Genomic DNA, 27,634 nt, shown 5'->3' on the forward strand with positions numbered 1-27,634 from the left:
TAGGCGCGGCTATGTCCCCCCGCCACGTCCTCGCCCCGCACCCGGCGATCGCCCGTCCGCCCACCCCGCACACGTCCGCCGCGTCCGCCCCTGGGGCGGACAACTCCCCCACTATAATTCGCCCGCCTACCGCCCCAACCCGCGGCTATAGCCGCGGGCGTCCCATAGTGGACACTCTAAAGATATTCGTAAAGAGAAAAGTAATCAAAGTATAACTAATATTAAATGCATAACTAGAGATCAAATCTCAGTCATTAGATAAAAATGATTAAGTTCACTATATCGATATTTTAGTTCATAATATGAATTTGAAAACAAAGAGTGAACATGAAGTATTTACTCCGTGAAGTGAACTAAATCACTCTTATAATAAACTAAATCGCTATTACAGTTAACTACATTCGTGTTCTCTAGTTATACATTTAAGTTGTGATTTTCCTAGATTACTACTCATCGAAATATTGATTAAAGACTGGTCTAGATAAAATTATTTACTTTGTCATTAAATAGAGATTTCTATATAAAAGATATCCAAATATTGATTAAAGACGGCCTAGATAAACTATTTATTTTGTCACTAATTAGAAATTTTTATACAAAGATAATAGCTAATTAAATCATACATTTTGATTAGATTTTTAATTTATCTCCTGAAACTTGAAAACGAGTAGTATTACATTATGAAGTTTTATTGTTCTCAATTATTTTTTCTATACATCAAACGATCTCTTTTAGTGATTCTGGTAATGACATTGTTTTTTTTCTTCTTCTTCTTTATCTTTTCTTAATCTAAGTACACAACAATATTTTGAGCATTACACGGAGAGTTAAGAAAAATTACAATTTTAAAATTTAATGATTTATTTTCAAACTTCATAAAAATAATCCATTTTAAATACTACTATAAATCATGTTCGGTGGAAAAATCGATATTGGTCATGCATTTGTTTAATGTATACTATTAGACTATTCTTATTTACTAAAATGGGGTGGTTTCTAGATGAATATATCCGTTTTTATGATTCATCTGATCCAGCGATATTGTGTTTTTATTATTTTCTTACAATTTACAATTGCTTTAATACTTTCATATCAAGCATTCATATGTTTTTTAAGACAGTTTATATTTTGAATTTGGTTTTGAATTAATTGCTATGGATGAATAAAGATAGGGGCTATGAGTAAGAGTACACCAGAACACCTCACAAAATTCTGCCCAAGTTAAATACTACTAGTACTCTATACTTCAATTCCAAAAAAATACACAAAGTTGTAAATACCACGAATTTTAACGTGCAATTAGTAAGTAAAAGAAAAAGGAAAATGTGGTGGAAATAATGTTAGTTAATTGTGTGGTCCACATTTTTAATGATGGGTAGAATTAGTAATTGCTTTAAATTTTTCATATTTAAAATTGGTCTAATTTTAATGGACAACCTAAAATGACAAAGTAACTACTCCCTCCGTCCCAGATTAATTGTCACTATTTGACCGGGCACGAGTTTTAAGAAATGTAAAGAAAAGTTGGTTGAAAAAGTTAGTGGAATGTGAGACCCACTTTTTTATATTGGTTTTATAATAAAATGTGAGTGAAGTGAGTTAGTAGGTGGAATGTGAGACCTACTTACCATTTATGGTAAAATGAAGTGTGACAATTATTGATGGATGAACCGAAATGGAAAAGAGTGACAATTAATCAGGGACGGGGGAGTATTTTTTATGTACATATAATTTTTATATCATTGATGAAGTCTACAAGGCACAGTGATTTACTAGTATAATTTACGAGTTAGGTGAGATTTTAAAAGTCTTGTTGAAAAGGGCATGACAAATACTAATATTTCTTCTATAAAGTCTATAGTTGAATAAGGGAATCAACAGTACTAATTTTCCTTTAGTTGCATTCTTATAATGGCTTCACATTTACTTTTCATTCCCCCATTACAAATTATGGGTTCTATCTTTTTTTAATACTTTCTTATTTCATATAGTTTACTATGTATATTTAAATATAATAATTAAATTCATATAACATATATAATCAAATAATACAAATTTAACTAAAATTAATGTAATTACATTATTAATGTAATTATGTAATTAAACGGTTAACCCGATTCTTTCAGATTATGGCTACTCTTTTACCTTTCACAATAGTTTAAGTAAGTCGACACATCAACTTCCCGCAAACAAATTCTTGTCGCAAGCAAATTGTTACGAAGGCAGATAATAGTACTTACGTACATAATTGAAATCAAAATTACATAATTAAAATAAAAAAAGTTAAATAGGTAATTAAAAACTATAATCATCCATCAAGGGGTCCAAAGTGAGCACAAATTTCTATAATTAAATCTTATCGGAGTTGGTCGTGAGCTTCACGATCGTGCATGATCAACTCGTACAAGCCTCTCGGTACTTTCAGAATGTCATGTGCGGACAAACTATCTTCGTCGGAGATATTACTAGCAGATAAATTTGATTGATAAAATTATTCAAATATCGAAAGAAGTTTAAGAAAAAGTTGTAAAGAATTGGAATTACAAAGTAAAAATGAAATTAATAAAGGATATTTATATATATGAATATATAAAAAAATAAAGAGAAAACATGTAGCCGTTTAACGAAAGCATTTGGATTGGACAAGTTTTCAATTTTACTAATAATTCCGGGACGGACAAAAAAAGTACTATATGTTCAGAAAAATCATGTGATGAATGATGATAACATAGTCCGTGCTTGATTTTTGAATATTCCTTTCTTTTTACACGTGCCCATTTATAGTTTGAAGTACTTAGGGACAAAAGGTGATTCGCTCACCCCAGGCGCCCCCATAACCCGGCCCGACATCGCTATGGAGGGGTTCAAACACGGTACCTCAGCGGCCCATTAGGTGGGAGGAACTTACACTGGTAACCAGCACACAAGGAGCCACCACAGTGGTGAAACTCCCACACTGCGGCTGCCAGCATTCGATCCTGTCTGCTTAGGGACAATCTACCACCCAGGAACCAACTGAGTTAAGCCCGTGCGGGCATAGTTTGAAGTACTAAATTGTTACATTGAGGGTCTATTTGTAGGTGGAATTGGAATTGGAATTGGAATTGGAATTGGAATTGGAATTGGATTGGAATTGGATTAAAATTGGATTGAATTATAATTTAACTTTAAATTATTAAATTATGTGATTGATATGAAATTAAATTTTAAGAATTTATGCACATACAAAATATGTGTAATTTATGTGCACTGTGTATTTTGTTTATAGCAAGTTTGTAGTGTGTGTGCAGTGTGTACATTGTTGTTTATAACGTATGTATTTTGTGTATAACATATGTATTTTGTGTATAACATATGTATTTTGTTTACAGTGTGTATAATGTGTGCAGTGTGTGCGCTACTATTATATACAAGAAGATATCTAATTTATAGCAATTGGAATTCAAATTATGTACTTTAGACATTGAATTCAAATTATAGAATATTAAATTCAAATTATAGAATAAATAGATTTGAAAATATAATTCAATGCTAAATCCAAATATCAAATTTTAAATTGAAAAATCTAAAATCTAATTGTAATTCTAATTCTGGGATATAATCAAATGCAAACTCTATATATTGAACCAACTCTAAACTATGATCCGGATCGTTAGAAAATGTCAACGGATGACAAAATAACATCAACAGAAAATATCAACACAGTGTCAACGGTCGACACCGTGTTGACATCAAAATCTTGAAATTTTACATTGTGTTGACGTTATGTCAACAACGTGTTGAAAAGTTTGGAGTTTGTACAATATATCGAGTTTGCATTTTATCTTTATCCTCTAATTCTAATTTTAATTCTAAGTTTTTAACCGGTCAAGTTACGTCGTGATCGATGCAGATGTACTTATTGGGCTGAGTTATGGATTAGCCTAATTTTTAAACAGGCATATGCTCTTAGTGGGCTCAGAAGCCCGGAGATAAAATGATCAACAGCTCCAATCTTCTGGAGTCTATTGTAAGAGCATATTAGTATTTGAATCCAAATTTAATTCTACAAATAAATCAATAAATTGAGAGTACAAGCACATCAACACAAAAAAAAAAAGCTAACATCTGTAGTTGTAAAAAAAACTAACATCTGTAGTTGTAAAAACTAATGCAAATTTGTTTTATATCGATTTAGTGGAGTATTACATTTACTGAAAAAATCATTATATACTGAAAAAATATTATAGACAATTGAGAATTTGTTAAACTAACGATTTGTTATTAAAATCTTAAATTGACAAAACAAACGAAAATTTGACTTAGACTTCTTAATGGGGAATGCAGGCACTATTGGCATAATTCTTTTAAGGTGTGTCAAGTAACCATAGAACAATAATTATTCATTTATTCTATTGTGACATGTTTCATTATACATATGCATATTGCATGACCCCCCAAGTTACTCTATGAATTAATGTTGACCTACCACCAACATTTATACTATACCAACAGCAATAACTATTCTCTTGTGATATGTTTCGTTATACATATACAGATTGTATGATCCCCAATTTACTCTAATAATTAACGTTGACCAACACCCAAATATATGCTACAATACCAAGTTTTTATGTCACTCTAGACATTGATAATACATGCGCCCTTTCCTCGGAAATTTCACGCAGAATATAAAATATTAACGGCTATACATTGTCGTGTTGTCATCGTCATTATTATTATTACTATACAATATTCATATTCAATTTTATTATATTATAATTACTTTTTAGAAAATTCAATTGATGGAGAAATTTTTAAAAAATGTACTTAAAATTACTAACGGCAATACATTATCATGTGGTCAGAGCATCCACAACCGTGCTCTTGCCCGCGGCACGGTTGTGGGCCCGACCCCACTTTTTCTGCCAGCTCTCTGGCAAGAGCACAACACCCACAGCTGTGCTCTTCCGCAAGGACGAGCACAATTAATTTAAAATTCAATTACACAAAAACATTTCCATAATACTAAAATTCATTAAAAAACCACAATAAATATTACAAATTACAAATAAAATAAAAAAGACATAATTAAAATCCTAAAAATTAAAAATTACATAATTAAAATCCTAAAAATTAAAAATTACATAATTAAAATACTAAAAATTAAAATTTACATAATTAAACTCCTAAAAATTAAAAATTACATGATTATTGGCTAATATTACCCGAGGAAGACTACGCATCCGGCGGCACCAACCTCAATTGTTTTTTGAGACCCAATATCATGTCCTCGTGCGTTTGAAGTTGCGTGGGGGTCATAGTTGACCTATCGGCCATATTGAGTTGGGCCAAAAGGGCCCACAACGAGTTGTTCGGGGGTGGAGGTGGAACATAGGGTGCGGGTTCGGGGGCAGGGGCCGATGGAGTCACGGAGCGCCGGCGGTCGGCCGCCGCCTTCTTCCTTCCTTGCGGTCGGCGTTGGGAACCGCTTGGTCCGGCGTCGGGGCTACCCAAGTTAGCTCCGGCGAGTTAGCTAGCCACTTCTTCGGAGCCGGAGTCGGATAGGGATACCGACCTTGACCGTTTGGAGGAGCCGCTCGAGGAGGATGTTACGCCTCCCATATACCTCGGGTGGAACCGCGTTTCCTGCCAAACGTTGAGGTACTTGAAAGACTTACCGTTTAAGGATTGGTAGGTGCTCAGCGCGGCAGTGATGATGTCGACCTCACTCCGGCCGCTCCCGGCATTCCGCGACTCCTGGAGGAAATAGCCATTGAACTTGCCAATTTCTTCGTTGGCTCGGCCGATGCAGTTGCGCACCATACTCTTGTTGCGCTCGATCGTTCCCGGCGGCCGGTTTGCATTGTACCGGCGAGAGACGCGCCACCAAAAGTGATCGCCGGATTGGTTCGTGCCAACCGCCGCATCTTCGGAGATTTCGAAGTACGCCTTGAACAATTTTTCCATCTCCGTCGGAGTGTTCGGTGTTCGGACACCGCTACGAGTAGGAGCCGGCGGAGTTTGGGAGGGGGCGATCTGTCACGACCGCACTTTGCTAATGATAGCAAAGACGGGAAATCCGTGACTAATAAGTGGAATTAACGAAAAGAGGAAAGAACTCAAGGGACTTGCCGAAAGGCCAATCAATTGATACCACAATTTAGAAGCCAAGTATTTGATTACAAGATCTCAAGATAGAATCATTCACCATAGCAACTAAATCAGAGTTCGAAGGTGAGACTATAAGATTCTCACTTAACAAAAATATATATATGCAGCGGAAAAGAGGTCCCTATTAAACGACTTCGTGTATGAAGACACGAATCGTCGAGAAATCTGAAGTCTTTGCAGTTCTTAGTGTGTTTTTTTTGTTGTGCATGCAGGGAAAAACCAATGCAATTGCTCGGTCAATACACCGCGCTTCTTGAATCCACTGGATCACTAGGTCCAGGAACTCAAGGAACACAGAGTATTTTTGTCGTTGAACACACTCGACTCTCCTTCAAAAATTAATCCCTCAACCCAAATTTACTATTAAATTAGTATAGGGAAGTGGGGTCGATCCCACGAAGATGGGTTCGTGAAGTAGTGTTTAGAGACTCTGGAAACAAGCGGCTGCTGCCACGCAAAAGGGTTGAGGCTTAAACTACCACTAGACCTAGACACGGAATTTAAATGCTAGACCTAGGACACCGAACACTTATCAAATCAGACATCATCACCGAAAGAAACAATTACTCACTAGACCGTGTAAATGACTAACTAAATATGACTAGGCAGAGAGAATTAAAAAGTAGGGACCATGGCATTCAAATAAAGCAAGTACGGTAAAAGCTGCAACTAACAAACTCATGCAGTTTCCTAACCAGCTCGGAAATGTAAATGAAGAAAACAGAGCACACTCCTAGATTCGAACAGAATATAGAAATCGGGACGCCGGAAACTTGCTACGAATCGGAAGTACATCAGATCTACATAAACTAAACGAGATGAAACGAAAACTCGTAAGCTAGGCATAAAATTAAACCAACACGACTCAGATTCACGTCGAATGCTTAATCCACTCCGGATCCAAGCCATCCGAACTCAACACCCAGCACAATCAACTCCGTAGCTCCGATTCTCACAGATCTGCTCAAATCAACTCCAAATACCAACAATCACAGACAATCCTACAACATCAACAAGTAAAAAAACGATTCATCCACAAACAAACTCCATTCTCCCAGATCCAACCTCGAACCTGCAATAATCCAGAAAACAACCTCGAAAACAACCAACTCCAACAACCCAACTCAGAATTCAAGTAAACATAATCAACAAACATAGATCCACACAATCGGCATAAGCGAAAACGAAACTTGCATAAAAACAGTGAAATATCCAGAAAACAAAGAGGTCCGAGCTTCGAACAGCGAAGCTCGGTGAATGCAGCAGAAACGAAAATAGAAAATAAATTGTTTCTTCGCCCTCAAGAAGGACGGTGTTACAACCAGATCGAAAAGTATGTAAGCTAGAAGTGAACCCCAAGAACGCCCTGAACTTCCCACGAAAGAACCCAAGTGTGTGAAAAAGTGAACTAAGCTACAGGCTGTTGGCGAGGTCTCCAACCGAGAAGATCCCTCCAGCGTGCATGCTTCTCCCTTTTATAGACGCGGACATAACCTTCTAGAGTCTTCGTAGAAATCTCTATTCTACCCTTCAACTCCGAGGCTTCCCCCGTCGAGCAATTTTTCCGCATAATGTCCACTTTTTCGCCTTCTTCCTAGGTCCATGCAACTGTCTCCCTCCTTTGCTGGACCTGGCGAAAATCTTCACACACCTGGCTTAAAACGTGTGTTAGACCCAGAAATTTCACGAATTAAAGCCCTAGACCTATGCATGAAACTAGCCTTATTAAACTGCTCACACTTAAACCATGCTTGTCCTCAAGTATGAAAGACAAGAAAATGAAATAAGGCGAATTTCAATGCACGGTTCCCAAGAACGACTCTACAAACAAGATCTAACAAAAACAAAAACCTAGACCTAGAAAACTTACAGACTCGGAAAAGAAAATAACACACAAAGAACACAAAACACACACATAAACATGCACTAGTTTCAACTTTTAGGCGACTACCCCCACAAGCTTAAGTTCTCTCTGATCGTCTACAGTCTCCAAATCCTCCTTCTTCCTTCGTCAACCCAAACAGTTCGTCAGTTTGTCAAGAAACCTATGGATTTCCTAGCGGTTAGGTTCGCTCGATCACTCGTTCCTCACCAGGGACGTTAGGATCGATTCACTCTTAAGTCAATGACACACCACTGATGCGTTGGGTTATGAGAGTTTCTCCTTTTTATCATCTCCCCTCTTTTCTGGGTCAGGCAAATATTTCCTCGGTCAGGTAAGTTTTACTTCCTGCCCTTAGATAATTAAGCTTCTTTTTCCTCTTTTTATTTTCCCCCTGGACTTCGTCCAGCTTATACCACCAGTTTTTTCCCTGGACTTCGTCCAGCTTATACCTCCTTTTCTCTTTTTTCCCCCGGACTTCGTCCAGCTTATACCTCATTTTCTCTTTTTTTCCCTTTATACTCTACTCCCTAAGCATCAAGTGACTGCCCATTTTTTACTAGTTAGCTCAAAGTGTTTAGGCTTATAACTCTCTTTATAGTAAGGTTGCACAGCTAGGTCATCTAAGGTATCTTCTATCGTCCTCACTTCATCCAAACCGCTTTTAGTTTATTAAGGAAGATGGCATCAAAGTTGACGTGTATCCTATCTTCAATCGCTCTTACTAAGGGAATGTTTCTGCCTTATTATATCCACTAGCTCATGCAACACGTTACACACAGACAAAACTAAAAAAACTATAAGACTCACAGTCACAAACTGCACCTATTCCCTCCCCCTCCCACTTCACTCAAGCTTGTCCCCAAGCTATCCTAGTGAAGGGGGGAAATAGGGAAGTACAAACATATAAAACAGAACACCGAACAAACAAACAACGTGCCAAAACAACAACTTCTCACACTTAGACCGTACACCGGGCTAAGTGGGAGAAAGCACAACAACCAAAACCAAACATGCAAAACAGCTCAACCCCTTATCACACTTAGACCAGAAATTGGGCTAAGTGTGGAAAGTAGCAACACATATGTACAGAACAAGCATGCTGGCACAGAACATTAAAACAAACAAAAAAAAAATCAGAAACAAAAAGCAATAAAAGAGGAAAAGTAAAAGTTACATGGGTTGGGGAAATTAATTCGGGGTCTGGCCCCCTCGGGAGCCAGACTTGGGCGGCACGGCCTGTTGGGTAACTTTAGCTTTCTTTCTTGCCGGTGATTCCGGCTTCTCCTTCCTTTCGTCAGTCTGGGAGAATCTGCCTACTCAGGTGCTGTGGCCTCTCGACCCAGCATGTCCTCCTCCGTCTGCTGGACGGTTTCATCTATCTCATCAAGCAGACTCCGACGAGCCTGCCTCCTTGCTTCCCTTGCTTCCCTTGCGTTTACCGGTGAACCGGTCTCATCGGGGACATCAGTCAGATCCACCATTAGGGTCATCCCGTCGTTGACTGGTTCCTGTGCCTCGCCAGATGCGAGGTCAACTTTCTTCTCAATCAATGGGGTTGCCCCCTCGATGTAAATAGGGGTTTCTACCCCAACCGGACTTCTCTTAACAAATTGGGCTTCGGCGCCCTCAACCATTCCTGGGGTTTCCCCCTCGACGAACTCCTCTGAAACAGGGGTTTTCCCCTCTGTAAACTCTTTCAAAACAATGGTTTCCCCCTGTGTACGACTATCAGTAACAGTAGAAAAATCCACCCCCACAGATTCAGGCAGGGTGTTTCTCTCAACAAAATCCACGGCGGCAAACACATGATTTACCTCCTCAGTGACAGAGCCTAACCTAGGCTCACTTACGGCCAACAACTCCAACCCCACAGTCAGATCTACTTCTTCTTCGCGAGTGTCTGCGGCGGTTGGTTCTTGAACAGTGACGGCTTCTTCTGGTACAGCGGTGGTGGGTTCTGCGGCAGCCACCGGTTTGGGTGTTGAGACCCCTGAAGTTTCTGGTTGTGATACGGCAGATGTAGAAACGGCTGGTGCAGATTTTCCCATTACTGCCGTGAACATGGCAAACGCCTCCATCGCCTTTTCTGGCGCCCCAAATTTTTGCAGAATATCCGCCATATACGCCGCCGCACTTGAATCGGCGGATCCTGAAGTGTTTCCGGTACTCCGCTTGTTATCCATGAAGAATTCTGTAGAAATCTTTGACAAAAACTTGGACAGAAATTTCTTTGATTAGGGTTAGAGAAAGAAAACCTAGAGAGAAATTTTGTATGTAGAGAGAGAGTGAGTAAGGAAAAATGAAAAGAGAACACGGTTATCAACCGATAGGTATGAAAGAGGACGGTTTGCAGGCGGTTGCAGATATGACGCAAGCGACCGTACGCCTTCCCATAAAGGTGTCCTTTGAAATTCGAACCGGTGCCAACTCCCCCTCAAAAATTTTGCTTCTCAACTCCTTGCCCTAGCAAATTCCTTCTGCAAAACTGTACTTTGGAAAAAACATTAAAAAAACAGTATCAAAAACATTCCTAAAGAGTCAGGCATTTCGAAAATATTTTTGGAAGATTATTTTTTTTCTGTTTTGTTTGGGTTTTTCTTGATTTACGAAAAACGATTAAATATTTACAAATTTCTTTCAAGTGTTCTCAAGATTCCCCGGGTCAGGGTATAAAAACTTTTCAGTCACTCGACCCAGGAAATCTTTAAGAACACTTCCTTCCTAGACCCGTTTGCGGATATCAAGAAATGCGTGTAGCGGCACTTCGTCCACTACACACATCTCCGAGGCATCCCTAAACACCTTCAGACGATGACCATTGACAAGGAAGGGAGTAGAGTTTGAAGAACTTCCCTGGATCTGTACTGCTCCATTTGCACGCAGACTCACAACAGTGTATGGCCCAATCCATTTGGACTTTAACTTTCCGGGCATTAACTTTAGCCGGGACTGGAACAGGAGAACCTTCTGCCCAACTTGCAGTTCCTTGGTCCGGAGATTTTTATCATGCCACAACTTGGTCTTTTCCTTGTACCACATTGCTGACTCGTAAGACTCAAGTCGAAATTCTTCCAACTCCTGGAGATACAGTTTCCTCTCTCCCTCACAAGCTTGAGGATTCATATTAATCTCCTTGACCGCCCAGTATGCCCTGTGCTCAATTTCCACCGGCAAGTGACACATCTTGCCGAATACTAACCTGTAAGGAGACATTCCAACGGGCGTTTTATATGTTGTTCTATATGCCCATAATGCAACATCAATTCTCTTGCTCCAGTCTTTCCTCGATGGATTCACCGTCTTTTCCAGGATCGCCTTGATTTCTCTGTTTGATATTTCTGCTTGGCCGTTGGACTGAGGATGATATGGTGTGGAAAGGCGATGGTGAACTCTGTACTTTCTCATTAGAGCTTCAATAGTCCGGTTGCAGAAATGCCTCCCATTGTCAGATATTATAGCTCTGGGCACTCCGTACCTGTTGAAAATATTAGCTCTAAGGAACTTCGCTACCTCTTTAGCTTCACACGATGTGGTTGCTTTTGCCTCTATCCACTTCGAAACATAATCCACTGCCACAAGTATGTAGGTGTTCCCGTATGAAGACGGAAATGGACCCATGAAGTCCATCCCCCAGACATCGAAGATCTCACATACAATTATCGGAACTTGTGGCATTTCGTCTTTCCTGGAGATTCCCCCGGTCTGTTGACACCTCACACAGTTCTGACAGAATTCAAAAGCATCCTTATTCAACGTAGGCCAGTAAAACCCACTGTCCAACACCTTCCTTGCGGTCTTCCTAGGTCCAAAGTGACCTCCACACGGTAGGGCATGGCAATGATTCAGCACGTCCCTCTGTTCCCACTCTGGGATACACCTCCGGATTACTTGATCGGCTCCCATTCGCCACAAATACGGGTCATCCCAGAAATAGTACTTAGCCTCGCTCTTCAATTTCATCTTCTGGGCCCGGGAGATTAGTTGGGAACTGGCCACCTCTCCAATGACTAAGTAATTTGCCAGGTCCGCGAACCATGGCTCAGTATTTGTCTGACATTTCCCTTTCTCGGTATCCCCTGGACCTATTAATGCCATGAGCTTTTCCCAATTGATGGGTCTAGGAAATTCTTCTAGATAATACAAATGTTCCTTGGGGAATGCATCTGGAATTGCTTCCCCAGTCTCCCCTTGAAAAATACGACTTAGGTGGTCAGCCACCTTGTTCTCAGTTCATTTCTTGTCCTTAACTTCCCAATCAAATTCTTGTAAAAGTAATACCCAACGGATTAATCTTGGTTTAGACTCCTTCTTCACCAGCAAGTACTTAATAGCTGCGTGGTCTGTGAAAACGATCACCTTCGACCCCAGCAAGTACGGGCGAAATTTCTCAAATGAGTATACTACCGCCAGCATTTCTTTTTCGGTGGTGTCATAATTCTTCTGAGCTTGATTCAGTGTTTTGGATGCATAAAAGATCACATAACTTTTTCCATTAATTCTTTGACCTAGCACCGCTCCCACGGAATAATCGCTTGCGTCACACATAATTTCAAATGGTAGATTCCAGTCGGGCGCGCTAACAATGGGGGCAGATACTAGTCTATCTTTCAACAACTGAAAAGCCTTTTTGCACTCCTCATCGAACACAAACTCCACGTCGTTATGCAATAAGTGAGTGAGTGGTTGCGCAATCTTTGCGAAATCCTTTATAAACCTCCTATAAAATCCTGTATGCCCTAGGAATCCTCTTACCTCTTTCTGATTCGTCGGGTAAGACAGTTTTGAGATGGCATTGATTTTTGCTTGATCTACCTGTATGTCTCTTTCCGATACCACATGTCCTAGGACAATTCCTTCAGGGACCATAAAGTGGCATTTCTCGAAATTCAAAACCAAATGCTTTTCCTGGCACCTCCTCAGCACTATATCCAAACTCGCCAAACACGAGTCAAATGAATTCCCGTACACCGTGAAGTCGTCCATGAAAATCTCAATGCAATCCTCTAGGAGATCCGAGAAAATACTCATCATACACCGCTGAAAAGTCCCTGGTGCATTGCAGAGACCAAACGGCATCCTCCTATAAGTATACGTTCCAAAGGGACACGTGAAAGTTGTCTTCTCTTGATCCTCGGGATCCACATAGATTTGAAAATACCCACTATATCCGTCCAGGAAACAGAAATATTGCTTACCCGCCAGTCTCTCCAACATCTGGTCAATGAAAGGTAACGGGAAGTGATCCTTCTTAGTAGCCTCGTTCAGCTTCCGGTAGTCGATACACATCCTCCACTCAGTAACAAGTCGAGTGGGGACTAACTCATTCTTATCGTTCTTAACTACCTGTATTCCTGACTTCTTTGGTACCATATGTACGGGACTAACCCATTCACTGTCTGGTATGGAATATATGATTCCTAGGGATAGCAGCTTCAATATTTCCTTTAGCACTTCTTCCCTCATGTTCGGATTCAACTTGCGTTGCGGATCCCTCAGGCCTTTGCTCCTTCTTCTAAACGAATGTGATGCATGCACATATCTGGACTGATTCCAACCAAGTCAGAGAGCGTCCACCCAATGGCTTTCTTGTTTCTCCTGATTACATTCAGCAGTTCCTCTTCTTGTCCCTTGATCAAGCTGCTGTTAATAATCACCGGGAAGTTTTCGCCCTCCTCCAGATAAGCATACTTGAGTCCAGGTGGAAGTGTTTTCAATTCTTTCTTGGGAACATTTTTTTCCTGGGGCAAGGGATTTTTTTCTGTTGTCATTCCTTTCTTAGACTCAGTAGAACTGTTCATGCTCGCCACATAAGGTGTCTTCCTTGACCTAGCTAGCTCCGGATTTGCACAGAATTCTAGGATTGTTTCCGCTAGTTCCTCATCTGATAACTCATTTGTGTTCATTGCTTGACACCAACTGGCTACTTCTCTATCAATGGCATGACTCATCTCAGAATTCTCGATCTGTTCCTGCATTAACTCTGTCTCAAGATATTCCTGGACCAAGGGGTTAATAACATCTATAGCATGCAAATTTTCAACGTCAAGAGGTCTTTTCATTACCTCATCTATGCTGAATGTATATTTCTCCCCATTGTAATCAAGGCAGATAGTACCGTCAAAAACATCAATGATGGTTTTAGCGGTGCGTAAGAAAGGTCTCCCTAGAAGTACTCCGCCAGACTCTGCAGACTCATCATCACTCATCCTAATCACATGGAAATCAGCTGGGTACAAGAAATCATGTACCTTTACTATCACATTCTCAAGCACACCTTCAGGACAAATGCATGACCTGTCTGCCAATTGGATCACAACTCTCGTGTCCACCATGCCTACCCCTACTAACTTCTTGTATATAGACAGTGGTAACACATTTATCGACGCACCCAAATCACACATAGCATGCTCGATTTTCACGTCACCAATAGAGATGGGTAAGGTAAACATACCTGGATCATTGCATTTCGAAGGCATCCTCCGCTTTTGAATCACTGCCGAGACATTCTCGCCTATCAAAATTTTCCCACTGGGTCTAGCCTTTCCAGCTATAAATTCCTTGATGAACTTGCTAAACACCGGCAATTTCAAGACTTGCAGGAATGGTAGATTAATATCTAGTTTCCCAAAGATGTCCATGAAATACACCGGCTCATCCTTCTTCTTCTTGGCTTCCCCCGGCTTGGGAAAGGCTTCAGTCGTTTTCCTGCTCCTGTAGAGCTGGCGGCTGAGAATTCTCCAGTCTCCTCCCTTACTGCCTCATTCTCAAACACTGGTTCTGGATCGAGGAAGAATGGTTCAGTTGACTTAGGCAAGGGTTTCTCCAAATCTCCTATCTTAAGGTCATCCTTGACCAAGGTACTTTCTCCTTCCGAGTCCCTAGTCCTAGGAATTGTATCCTCTTCCTTACCTTCCTTGGGGCTTATCGCTTCCTTCGTTCTTAATACTGGCCCATCATATGCCTTCCCGGATCTCAAGGTAACCTGACTTATATTCGCCCTATATGGTGGCCTTACTGAGGCGGGAATCTTTCCCTCGTTTCCATTCATATCACTCAAAGAAGTGGCTATCTGGGACAATTGTTTAGCCAGCATATCCATGGCTGCCTTTTGCTCCCGTTGAGCATCCTGAAGCTTATGCACTACGTCATTGTTCGATTGCAGGTTGCCTTGTATATGTTGCTGAGAACTGACGAGGTCGTGCACCATATCATCGATACTCTTTGGTGACTTTAGTGGTTGACTGGGCCCTGGCCCTATGCTCAGAGTCGGTCCACTCGCTTGATTCTGACGAGCATTTCCTTGACCGCCTGAAGAGTTGTTGTATTGATTTCCTTGCACCTGGTAATTATTCTGAAAATTCCTTTGGTGCGGTGGCACATAAGAGTTCCCTTGATTATTCTGATTTCTGTTCCCCCAGCTTTGGTGGTCTCCTTGGTTCCGATTGATCCAGCTGCCCTGCCCTTCTTGATTTCTTCCTGACCAGTTACCTTGCCTTTCGGGCTGAGGTGCAAACTGCTGACTTTGTTGTGGTGCTGGCTGATTCTGCTCATTATCAGTCCATCTGAAATTCGGATGATTCCTCCAAGGTGCATCTCTCTGTCTTCCTGGATTCCAGCTCCCATCGGGATTCCAACTTCCCATTGCATTGACCTGGGCCTGATAATCTCCTTCCTGTGTCCCGTAATATTGCTGAATTTGACTATCTCCTGGACCAAGAGATTTCTCATTCCCTTGTGAAGTCAGTGGATTCGCCTTCTCAATTGCGTTCAAAAGAGCCTTCTCGAGCCTATCAATCCTTGCCTCCACTTTATCATCTTCTTGCTCTTTTACGGCATGCACCGACCCTCTTCTCACATCATTCCTAGGGTTATCGTACGCCTTCTTGGCGTCGATCAACTTCCCCAGGATTTCCCTTGCTTCACTTCCCATCTTTCTTGTGAAATTCCCCTCACTCGAGGAATTCATTAAGTCATTTGACTCAGGAGTCGCTCCTTCGTAAAACAGAGAGTAGGTCTCTGCCTCTATCATTCGGTGGTTCGGGCATGCATCCAATAACCCCTTAAATCTCGACCAATACTGACTCAAGGATTCGTCGTAATCCTGCTTACACTCTAATATTTCTTTCTTCAGTGCATTCGTTTTGTTGGATGGGAAGAAATAATCTAGGAACTCCAATTTGAAATCCCTCCATGTGCGGATAGAATCCGGGGTCAACCTTAATAACCACGTGTTAGTTTCCCCCTTCAAGGTAAACGGAATCGCACGTAGGCGATAATCCTCCTCTGTTGCATCATTCGGCCTCTTCTGAATACCACACAACTTACTGAATTCATTTAAGAATTCATACGGACACTCATTTCTACGCCCAGAGAACGTCGGCAAGATGTCGAGCACGTTTGTCTTGATCATAATAGTTCACTGGCGTGGATTCATCACTATGGCCTGTGCTGGCTCTCCATCTAAATGGGCAGTGAGAGAGCCGATCTCTGGATCTAGATCTACTACCTGCGCCATGATTATTTCCTCTGCTTCCCCTGTTTCCGACTATGTTTCTGATTCGGGTGGAGATTCTGGATCTTCGCGTCCTGACGACGTCCAAGAGTCGTCGCTAGTGAATTCACTCGGAAACGGATCTCCTGTGGTGAATCCTGATCTGGTGGTCACAGTAGAGGCTGTGTCCTTAACCCGCCAATTAAACTGGCAGTGCTTCCTCCCAGACGAGTTGCTCCAGTAGGTAGATCCTGAGCCTCTGCTCATAAACTACAAACAAAAGAGAAAGGAAACAAATCAAAACTATTTACACGACAGACTCTGAACACTGACACTAAGCACGCCATCCATCCCCGGTAACGGCGCCATTTGAAATCTTTGCAGTTCTTAGTGTGTTTTTTTTTGTTGTGCATGCAGGGAAAAACCAATGCAATTGCTCGGTCAATACACCGCGCTTCTTAAATCCACTGAATCACTAGGTCCAGGAACTCAAGGAACACATAGTATTTTTATCGTTGAACACACTCGACTCTCCTTCAAAAATTAATCCCTCAACCCAAATTTACTATTAAATTAGTATAGGGAAGTGGGGTCGATCCCACGAAGATGGATTCGTGAAGTAGTGCTTAGAAACTCTGGAAACAAGCGGCTGCTGCCACGCAAAAGGGTTGAGGCTTAAACTATTACTAGACCTAGGCACGGAATTTAAATGCTAGACCTAGGACACCGAAAACTTATCAAATCAGACATCATCACCGAAAGAAACAATTACTCACTAGACCGTGTAAATGACTAACTAAATATGACTAGGCAGAGAGAATTAAAAAGTGGGGACCATGACATTCAAATAAAGCAAGTACGGTAAAAGCTGCAACTAACAAACTCATGCAGTTTCCTAACCAGCTCGGAAACGTAAATGAAGAAAACAGAGCACACTCCTAGATTCGAACAGAATATAGAAATTGGGACGCCGGAAACTTGCTACGAATCGGAAGTACATCAGATCTACATAAACTAAACGAGATGAAACGAAAACTTGTAAGGTAGGCATAAAATTAAACCAACACGACTCAGATTCACGTCGAATGCTTAATCCACTCCGGATCCAAGCCATCCGAACTCAACACCCAGCACAATCAACTCCATAGCTCCGATTCTCACAGATCTGCTCAAATCAACTCCAAATACCAACAATCACAGACAATCCTACAACATCAGCAAGTAAAAAAACGATTCATCCACAAACAAACTCCATTCTCCCAGATCCAACCTCGAACCTGCAATAATCCAGAAAACAACCTCGAAAACAACCAACTACAATAACCCAACTCAGAATTCAAGTAAACATAATCAACAAACATAGATCCACACAATCGGCATAAGCGAAAATGAAACTTGCATAAAAACAGTGAAATATCCAGAAAACAAAGAGGTCCGAGCTTCGAACAGCGAAGCTCGGTGAATGCAGCAGAAACGAAAATAGAAAATAAATTTTTCTTCGCCCTCAAGAAGGACGGTGTTACAACCAGATCGAAAAGTATGTAAGCTAGAAGTGAACCCCAAGAACGCCCTGAACTTCCCACGAAAGAACCCAAGTGTGTGAAAAAGTGAACTAAGCTACAGGCTGTTGGCGAGGTCTCCAACCGAGAAGATCCCTCCAGCGTGCATGCTTCTCCCTTTTATAGACGCGGACATAACCTTCTAGAGTCTTCGTAGAAATCTCTATTCTACCCTTCAACTCCGAGGCTTCCCCCGTCGAGCAATTTTTCCGCATAATGTCCACTTTTTCGCCTTCTTCCTAGGTCCATGCAACTGTCTCCCTCCTTTGCTGGACCTGGCGAAAATCTTCACACACTTGGCTTAAAACGTGTGTTAGACCCAGAAATTTCACGAATTAAAGCCCTAGACCTATGCATGAAACTAGCCTTATTAAACTGCTCACACTTAAACCATGCTTGTCCTCAAGTATGAAAGACAAGAAAATGAAATAAGGCGAATTTCAATGCACGGTTCCCAAGAACAACTCTACAAACAAGATCTAACAAAAACAAAAACCTAGACCTAGAAAACTTACAGACTCGGAAAAGAAAATAACACACAAAGAACACAAAACACACACATAAACATGCACTAGTTTCAACTTTTAGGCGACTGTCCCCACAAGCTTAAGTTCTCTCTGATCGTCTACAGTCTCCAAATCCTCCTTCTTCCTTCGTCAACCCAAACGGTTCGTCAGTTTGTTCATCACCGAATTCATTCATCACCGAATTCGTTCATCACCGAATTCGTTCATCACCGAATTCATTCACCACCGAATTTATTCATCACCGAATTCGTTCATCACCGAATTCGTTCATCACCGAATTCATTCACCACCGAATTTATTCATCACCGAATTCGTTCACCACCGAATTTATTCATCACCGAATTCGTTCATCACCGAATTTATTCATCACCAAATTCGTTCATCACCGAATTCGTTCATCACCGAATTTATTCACCACCGAATTCGTTCATCACCGAATTCGTTCATCACCGAATTCGTTCACCACCGAATTCGTTCATCACCGAATTCGTTCACCACCGAATTTATTCATCACCGAATTCGTTCATCACCGAATTCGTTCCCCACCGAATTTATTCATCACTGAATTCGTTCACCACCGAATTTATTCGTCACCGAATTCGTTCATCACCGAATTCGTTCACCACCGAATTCGTTCACCACCGAATTTATTCATCACCGAATTGGTTCACGGTTTGGCGTCGCCAGAACCCAAGGCATATCCCCCCAACAGACAGGTCTCAACAACAAACGTTTTATGGCATGACAACGACTTTAAAAAAAATAATCACATCTCCATTTTTGAGAAAAGATGATATTTCATAACTTCAAAATATTTGCTTTATATCCACACTATAGTGCTGGATATTAAAAGAAAGCCCACCTGGTATGTTTATCTCCAATTAAAATTCCTCGTTTGGCCTCACTTGCCCTTGTATAAATTCTCCTTTAGCAATAAATACCGTAACACGCTAATTAGTACTCGAACTATTTTTCCTGATAAAAGAATGCATGCATCCTATAGGATAGCACCTACGTCTTAGTCTTAGTTTTTTTTTATAGGATTTTTCTTAAGGCCGCCCATGGCGTCGCGGGACGACGCCGGTCGGCTCTTCGCGTCTCCCACTTCCTCACTTTCCATCTTTGGGAATTTTATAATTTATTCGGGAATTAATTTATCAAGCTCCAACTCGATTCTTAAATTAATTCCAACTTCCCATAATTAAATCTCGATCCAACAAATAAATTAAGTCAACTAGCCTCTTTTACCTTATTTTAGTTATTAAGGCCCAAATCTTGAAAATAGATATAGTGGCCCATCATAAAAATACTCCATTAATTTATAAAACAAATCCTATTTAATTTACTCGGCCCAGTAACTAACAATGGGACATCAGCCCAAATACTCCCCTCTCCTTACCCATCGACACTCTCTCTCCTAGACGTCACCACGGTTCGTGAACCGCCAGTTCACGGTTCGGAATCGGCGGTTCCGGTTCAAGATTTGTTGGAACCGGAACCGGCCCGTCGAAGACCGCAGGGTTCCGGTTTATGAACCGTGAACCGCCGGTTCACTTGAACCGGCCTAACCGTCGGTTGTTACCCGGTTCGGCGGTTCGGCGGTTTATCCGATTTTTTTTTTTTTTTTTTTTGATTTTGTAAATTGTAATTCAAGTTTAAAATGTAAAAAAACTTGCGTAAATAACATTAGAATGAAGCGATGTACAAATGTAACTTTATTGATACAAATTACAACTTCAAAATTACAAATTACAACTTTAAAATTACAAATTACAAGTTAAAATTTACAAATTACAACATAAAAATTAGAAATTACAACTTCAAAATTATAAATTACAAAAGACTTAAAGTCTTCATTACAATTTACAAAATTACATATTCGAAATAAAGGGGAGAAAAAAGAAATAAAGGAAAAGGACTTGAGCTCAACTTAAATTTAAACTTAAATTTAAAATTTAAGTTGAAATATAAGTTGAGATGCCTATGTATCCTCAATGCTCAATTGCATTTTGGAATCAAAGTCCACGTAGTTCTCTTACCTTGCTTACCTATTTGGCTTGATCGGAAGTATTGGCGCCTACTCTTCTTCGTCGGGGAAGTAGTCTTGGTCGGGTTGTACTACTAGTTTGTCCCAATCCGGTTCTTGGTCTCTAATTTCGGCGGAGCACCAATCATCAAGTAACATGGTGGCTTCCATGTTTTGTCCGGTGAGCCTACTTCTTCGGTCGTCCAAGACGTTGCCTCCAACACTAAAGGCGGACTCGACGGCGACAGTGGAAGCCGGAACCGAAAAGATCTCCTTGGCCATTGATGCAAGGATGGGAAAATCTTTCTCGTGTGAAGACCACCAATCTAGGACGTCGATTTGTTGGGGAACGGGACCTCCTTCTTCCTCATTGAATGAAAAGTGTGAGTCTAAATATAAATCTAACTCACTTACCGAATGTGCCGTCCTTCCTCCGCTGCTGAAGGCGTATAGGTCCGCCAATTGGGATTGGGTGTCGGGGTCATCAACTTGGAAGAAGCCAAAGTTCTGTGTTTGACGGGGGGGTCTAGGTCGAACTTGGTGGGTAGTGTTGTACTTGACTTCGTAATCGTGAAAGAGAGCCAAAGACATGATATTATGGAAATTGGAAGTAGAGAATAGATAGTAGTGTTTATGTGAATATGACTATATGATAACGTGAACAAGAACAACGTGAGTAAATTATGAGCGCAAACAACGTACACAACTTGAGAGAATGAGGATGGAGAATAGAGAAATTGAGATTGAGAGAGAAATTCTTATTAACACAAGAATGGGGTGAGTAGAAATGGAAGAGGATGGGGTATTTATAGGGGAAAATTGTGATTAAAAATTTAAAAAAAAAATCAAAATTTGAAAAATAACGCCGAAACCGCCGGTTCGCCGCCGAAACCGCCGGTTTTCGGTGGAACCGGCGGTTTACGGACCGTTTGAATTTTCAAATTTTGAAAATTGCGGTGGGAAACCGCCGGTTTAGGCCCGGAACCGCCGGTTTAGGCCCGGAACCGCCGGTTTAACCCTGAAATTGTGAAAAGGCTAGGGAGTAGGCCTGAAATTGTGTCGGAAACCGCCGACCCGCCGGTTTCGCCGGAACCGGCGGTTCCGACCCGCCGGTTACGGTTTGTATAAAATGAGGAACCGGAACCTGCCCGGCGGTTCCGGCGGTTCCGGTGCCGGTTTGAACCGCCGGTGACGGTTCCGGTTCCGGTTCGGAACCGCCGGCGACGGTTCCGGGCCGGTTCATCCGGGCCGGTTCGGTTTGGAGACGTCTACTCTCTCCCAAATACTTTTCTTCTCAAGATCCCCCAATTCACTCACGCCCTAAATCAGCAGCGCCTGCCTCCTCCTCTCGCCTCATTCTTCTCCGGCGGAACGCCGCTATCTCGACGGAATTCTCGGTGATCCGCCGTCGTGCCAGCATCTCGCGCCGACAGCTACTTCGCGCCGCGAGCAGCGGCTCCTACCGCCGTCGCCCCGCGCCGTTCGCCGTTGTCTCCTTCGCGAGGCAGCCACAAGATACACAGGAGCTCGCGTCCGCTCCCTCCGTCGAACCCCCTCTGGCGAGTGCTCCCCCTCTCGGTGAAGTCAGCGGTGGAGAGGAGGCGTCGCCTCTCTCTCTCTCTCTCAGCCGCGGTCCGTAGCTTCTCCCGCGGAGCTTCCGGGGTTCCGCCATCGCCGGACTGCCCCTGTCCCAAGCTAAGTCTCCCCCTTCTTCCCTTTCTTCTTTTTCTTATTAAATTCTTAATTCACGTGGCAGTAGCAAAGGTGAATTTGTTGTTTTACTAATTGGGAGTTATATGAAATTGTGGGATTGATTGTGGAGGCTTAGGGGCGAACTTTGATATCTTGTTATGGTTTATTGTTGTTCTATGATTGATATGAGGATCCTATTGGCGAAATCTAAGTTCTCGTGCTATCTATGTGTTCTACATGATGCAATATGGTGCTGAGGTAATTACCTCTCTCATGATCCCTCTCAGTATGGGGATGATCCTTGCCTCAAGACTTCCCCTTGCTCCTCCTACACTCCTTGCTGCACTCCTTGGATTTGAGTGAATTTGTGGTGCCGAAATGTGGGGAGGAGAAGGGAGATGAGGGCTGTTTATATACATCTCAAGCCTTGGCATTTTGCCTGAAATCCTTGAAAAGTGATACGCTATTTCGGGTTACAATCTTAGCTTGCTTTTGAGCTTTGTGATATTGTTGTTCACTCCATATTGGTGAAATTCTTGGGGAATGAGGTTCCCTCCCTGGGCTGCTCCTTTCGCCTCGATAAAGGGGACTTTGTTCTTCAAATTTTGGCTTGTGGTTGAGCCTTCTTACCTTGTGGCAGCTTGGTCTTGATTCCAAAATGATGCAAGTTGAAATGGGACAATTTGTGGCTGCTCTCACAGCTAGACTGCAGCCTCTTGGCTGCTCTACCTTGCCTATCACTTCTCTTTCCTCAATTTAGCTTGTGTCTTCTTTTCCCTTCTTATGTGCCAAAAATTTAATACCCTTTTTGGTGTTACAATGTAGGTGGAAACCGAGAAGATATGGAGGAAGAGAAGAGGGGAATCTTACTACATCACCTACTTTGTTTCATTGCTAAGTTTAGCAAATGGGTTAAGCATTAGGCTTGGGATAGCTCTTGACCAAGTCCTAATTTAGCCACTAATTTGGTGTTAGCTCCTCTCAAAGTTTAGAGTAGGGTGAGTTGTTATTTTGTTCTCATAGTGTGGGAATCGAGGCATGTATTACTTGTATTTCCATCATTCCTATATTTTTTTTAATTCTTTAAAGTATTCATCTAATAAAGCATATCCTTTACTTTTATTCTCGAATAATTTCCTTGCCCTTTGTTTCTCTCAACAAAAATACTTAATTTACTCCCACGTCGGAAATTACAACGAAAATTCTACGCCTTCTAAACGAGAATTAATTAAGCTAATAAATTTGATTTATCTCTAAAGAAAGGAATGAAATTCCGGGGCGTCACATTCTACCCTCCTTAAAAGAAATTTCATCCCTAAATTTGCGCGGCTCTATTTGAAAAGCTCCGGGTAACGCTCCTTCATCTTGTCTTCCAACTCTCGTGTTTCCTTTTCTTATTTTTGGTGTTTTCCTAACACACCTTTACTGAAGGAATCGACCAATTCCTCAACTATTGCGCCCCTCGGCCATGGATCGCTTCAAGTTTCTCTTGATAACTCCAATCTGGTTTTCTGATCCTCTCATTTTGAGTCCTTTCTCATACTCTACTCCTTCTGATATTCTCATTCTTTTTATCGCTCAGGAAAGCTTTGGTGATCTTGGAAATTATTCCATTAAGTTCGAGGTCGAACCATGTTCTAGAAGGCATGCATCCTAAAGCACTCTTTGTTCTGATTCTTTAGTAGCGAGTTTCAAGGTAGTCACGTAATTTTTAGAAATAGAGGAATGCGAAGCACTAGCATCAAACAGAAGCATAACAGGTGTGTTGAAGAGCTTACCCATGCCTGCCAAATTTCCCTGGTTCACCTCCGGATATTCCTGCCTCGTTGCTTAAGCTTGAGCCTGTGTCAAGAGTTTCGGCCTCTGTTGCTGATTTCTCGGTGTCTGTTGTGGTTTTACTCCAGGTTGGACATTCATCGCGCGCAGTTGTGGGCGTTGAGCTGGCGGGTGAGGTTTTGCTCCCGTCCATGGAATCTTGTTTGGGCAGTGTCTAGCAAAGTGTCCAGCCCTCCCGCAGTTGAAGCAGACACCAGTCCCTGACTTACATATGCCGATATGCAGTCCGTTGCATTTGGGGCAAGAATTGGGCCTCGGAGTGTGCCCCCTGAACGACCCAGGGGTAGATTGGTGTCCTCCCCCCTGTGGCCTTCTTGGCCCTGACCATCCTCGTTTAGGCTCGGGCTGGGTTCGTGGACATTCCCATCTTCTCTTGTCCCTAGGTGCTTTGGATTGAGCTGGGTGTGGCGCATAATTCGAGATCGGCGCAGTTTTCTCTCCTGGCATGGCTGCCTCGATATCCAGTGCTCGACTCAGGGCTTCGGTGTAAGACAGTCCTCCATGGCTAGCCAGCGTCATACTTATCTCGTACCTCAGACCGTTACAAAATTTTTCAGCCATCTTGTCTTCAGAGTTAACTTGGTCTGGTGCATATCGAGCCATTTCACAGAATGTTCGATTGTAGTCCGTCACTGACATTCGTCCTTGTTTCAGATTGTAAAACTCTACTTCTTTCCTCTTCTTGTAGCTCTTAGGGATATATTTCCCATAAACTTCAGCCTTAAACTCTTCCCACGTCATTTCCCCAAGTTGTACTGGGGTCATGGTCTTTTTCCGTGCCTCCATTGAATGTCGGTAGGCTCTGCCTGAGAAACATTTCCTCAACACGACGGTCTTGCGGTTGAGGTGGTGGTAGAGCCGGGGTTATTTCGTACCAGTCTCCTTGCACTTCTTCCTCAAAGATAGGGAGCTCGCCTCAGCCTTGGCCTTGGCCTCTTCCACGTCCTTGGCCTCGTGGCCTTCCAGCTCTCCTTGGTGGCATCCTGATAGTTTGTGAACTTCACCTTTTAAATACTAACATACATGTTAACGAAACCCCACAGTTCTAACGTAAGATGGAAACGAACACAACTTTTCAACGATAAGGACATCTCCAATTCTCGTAGCTCACTTATTTCTATTCGTTACATGCGTATCCGCCGATCAACTATCCTTATCTAATTCGTACGGCATGACAGAATCGTTGGTTGCATCATCTTTACTCATATCTGTCTATCATGACTTATTTCTCATAGATAATTTGAAAAGGATCAAGGCATCGCCTTTGTTGAGAGTCTTGCATTGGAAATTTAATCAGACGGACTTAAGTTGGATGATACAGATTTCAGCATGAAGAAGTACTGAAAAAAAAATATTTCCTTGTCTTGGAAAAAGTTCTCAAATTACTCAAGGTGACAACAATAACACCTCCGGTGTGACTCTGTGAATTAAAATCACCAACTCACAATGATTGGTTTACAAGGATAGCAGGACTAAGCTCAAGTAAACTTGAAGATTTCTCAAGTTCGACTCTGTGAATTAATCACATTCCTTCAAAAGATCACACTGGTTAAGAGGTTTCAAGCAAACCTATAGAGCTTGGGGATTTCCCGAAAGAATGAAGTGTGCCACGAAATAGGACGAAACGAATTAAATTGGAGTTCTCATAGTAGGCATCAAATAGTATGGTCCAGTTGACAGTTCAGATCCAAGAGGATTTTGCTAACAATAGATTGATGGCTCAAATGTGTTAAAGCTTGGAAGAGTCAGTCGCAGTAGTACATGAAAGTTTAGGCAATTGCCACGAAGTCGCGCTGACCATTCTTTAAAGATGTCAAAGCTCGTGAAAATAGAATCATATTGAAGAATTCGCATGTTGTCAAGAAAATTCTCAAGAAGATAAACCTCTGGGGTAACAGCCAAAGTAACTCGTTAAGAATGAAGTGGATATGCTAGTCTTAACGAATATTGAAGACATGGTAAAAATTCCCCAGAAGGAACAAACGTGTAGTGGAATTGAACATGAGAAAATCACAGTCTTGCAAGAAAGAACTTGTCGTATACATGTTTGTAAAATAACAAGAGCTGACAGGAGTTCCAAGAATAATACGTCATTCATTAAAGACAAGGTCTCGGAAAACGGGCTTAGTCTGAAGATTTCGAAGACAAACATCTTTAGAATAACCATGCGATTGGGCTTACGAAGTCAAAATATCGATCATACGAATGAGGAGTAAGAAAAGTTGTTATCAATCGACAAATCTGAAAAATATTAGAGCAAAGCTCATGCTCAAAGAAACTGGAAGTGACTAGAGAATTGATGTACCCAAGATAAGAAGTGGCACATTGATTTGCATTGCCAATTGCTCAAGGTGTTTGAAATTGAATTTTTAACCATGATCTGGAAATGGGTCACAACTTTCAGAGGAAAAAGGAAAGTATTGACACTCTGCTTTGCAAAACGCAGACATGAAGGCATTTCCGTTAAGGATGTTCAAAGAAAAAGATTTTCTAGAAATCCAAGTAAGTACTGCTGATTAAATTTGTCTATTTCATCCATGTGGTGGGGGTATCTTGAGTCCGTCGAAGGTATTCGAAAGAAAACGATTCGATGCACGAAAATTCATGTAGGGAAGGTCATCAACTTAGAGCCACTTATTGCGTGATCTAACGTCATCAGACTAAGTTCTCATCTCAAAACTATCGTTTCTACAAGGCTTTTGTTAAACGCGGTGAAAACATCAATCTTTTTCGAGTCTAAACGAGTGGCTTGGCTACAGTGAGGATTTATTTTGTGCTATTCCCTTATAACATTGTTCCTCGTCCTTTCGTCTCAACTGTTGCCCCTCTCGTGCTCTTATGCACTAGATATTGGTTCTTCTTGTGCAAAAAGTCGTGTCGCCTTAGATCCCGCTTCCGTGCTTAACTCTTATCTAGCATCGTCTCAAAATTTGTTGCTCGGGAAAGCAATAGTAGGATTTATGGTTCATCCTTCGTATTCCCAGTTTGAACTACATTCTTTAGGGAGAGTACTTATTCCCTCTCAGTTCTTTCTATTATCTTGACTAGGTAAAACATTCTCGTCACACTTTGTTTTAGTTATCTCAAAATTTCCCACTTCTTCATCTTTCAACTTGTTTGGTTGAACGTCTTGGAGTATTGATCGAGTCGATTACTTGGAATGATCTAGTGAACAAGTCTAGATCTTTACTGAAGAAAGGTGTGGATCTCAGAGCAGGGAAGAAACTGAGGCTCTGATACCACTCTGTCACGACCGCACTTTGTTAATGATAGCAAAGACGGGAAATCCGTGACTAATAAGTGGAATTAACGAAAAGAGGAAAGAACTCAAGGGACTTGCCGAAAGGCCAATCAATTGATACCACAATTTAGAAGCCAAGTATTTGATTACAAGATCTCAAGATAGAATCATTCACCATAGCAACTAAATCAGAGTTCGAAGGTGAGACTATAAAATTCTCACTT

Source organism: Salvia splendens, chromosome 18, assembly GCF_004379255.2.
Source record: "Salvia splendens isolate huo1 chromosome 18, SspV2, whole genome shotgun sequence".
Lineage (NCBI taxonomy): Eukaryota > Viridiplantae > Streptophyta > Magnoliopsida > Lamiales > Lamiaceae > Salvia > Salvia splendens.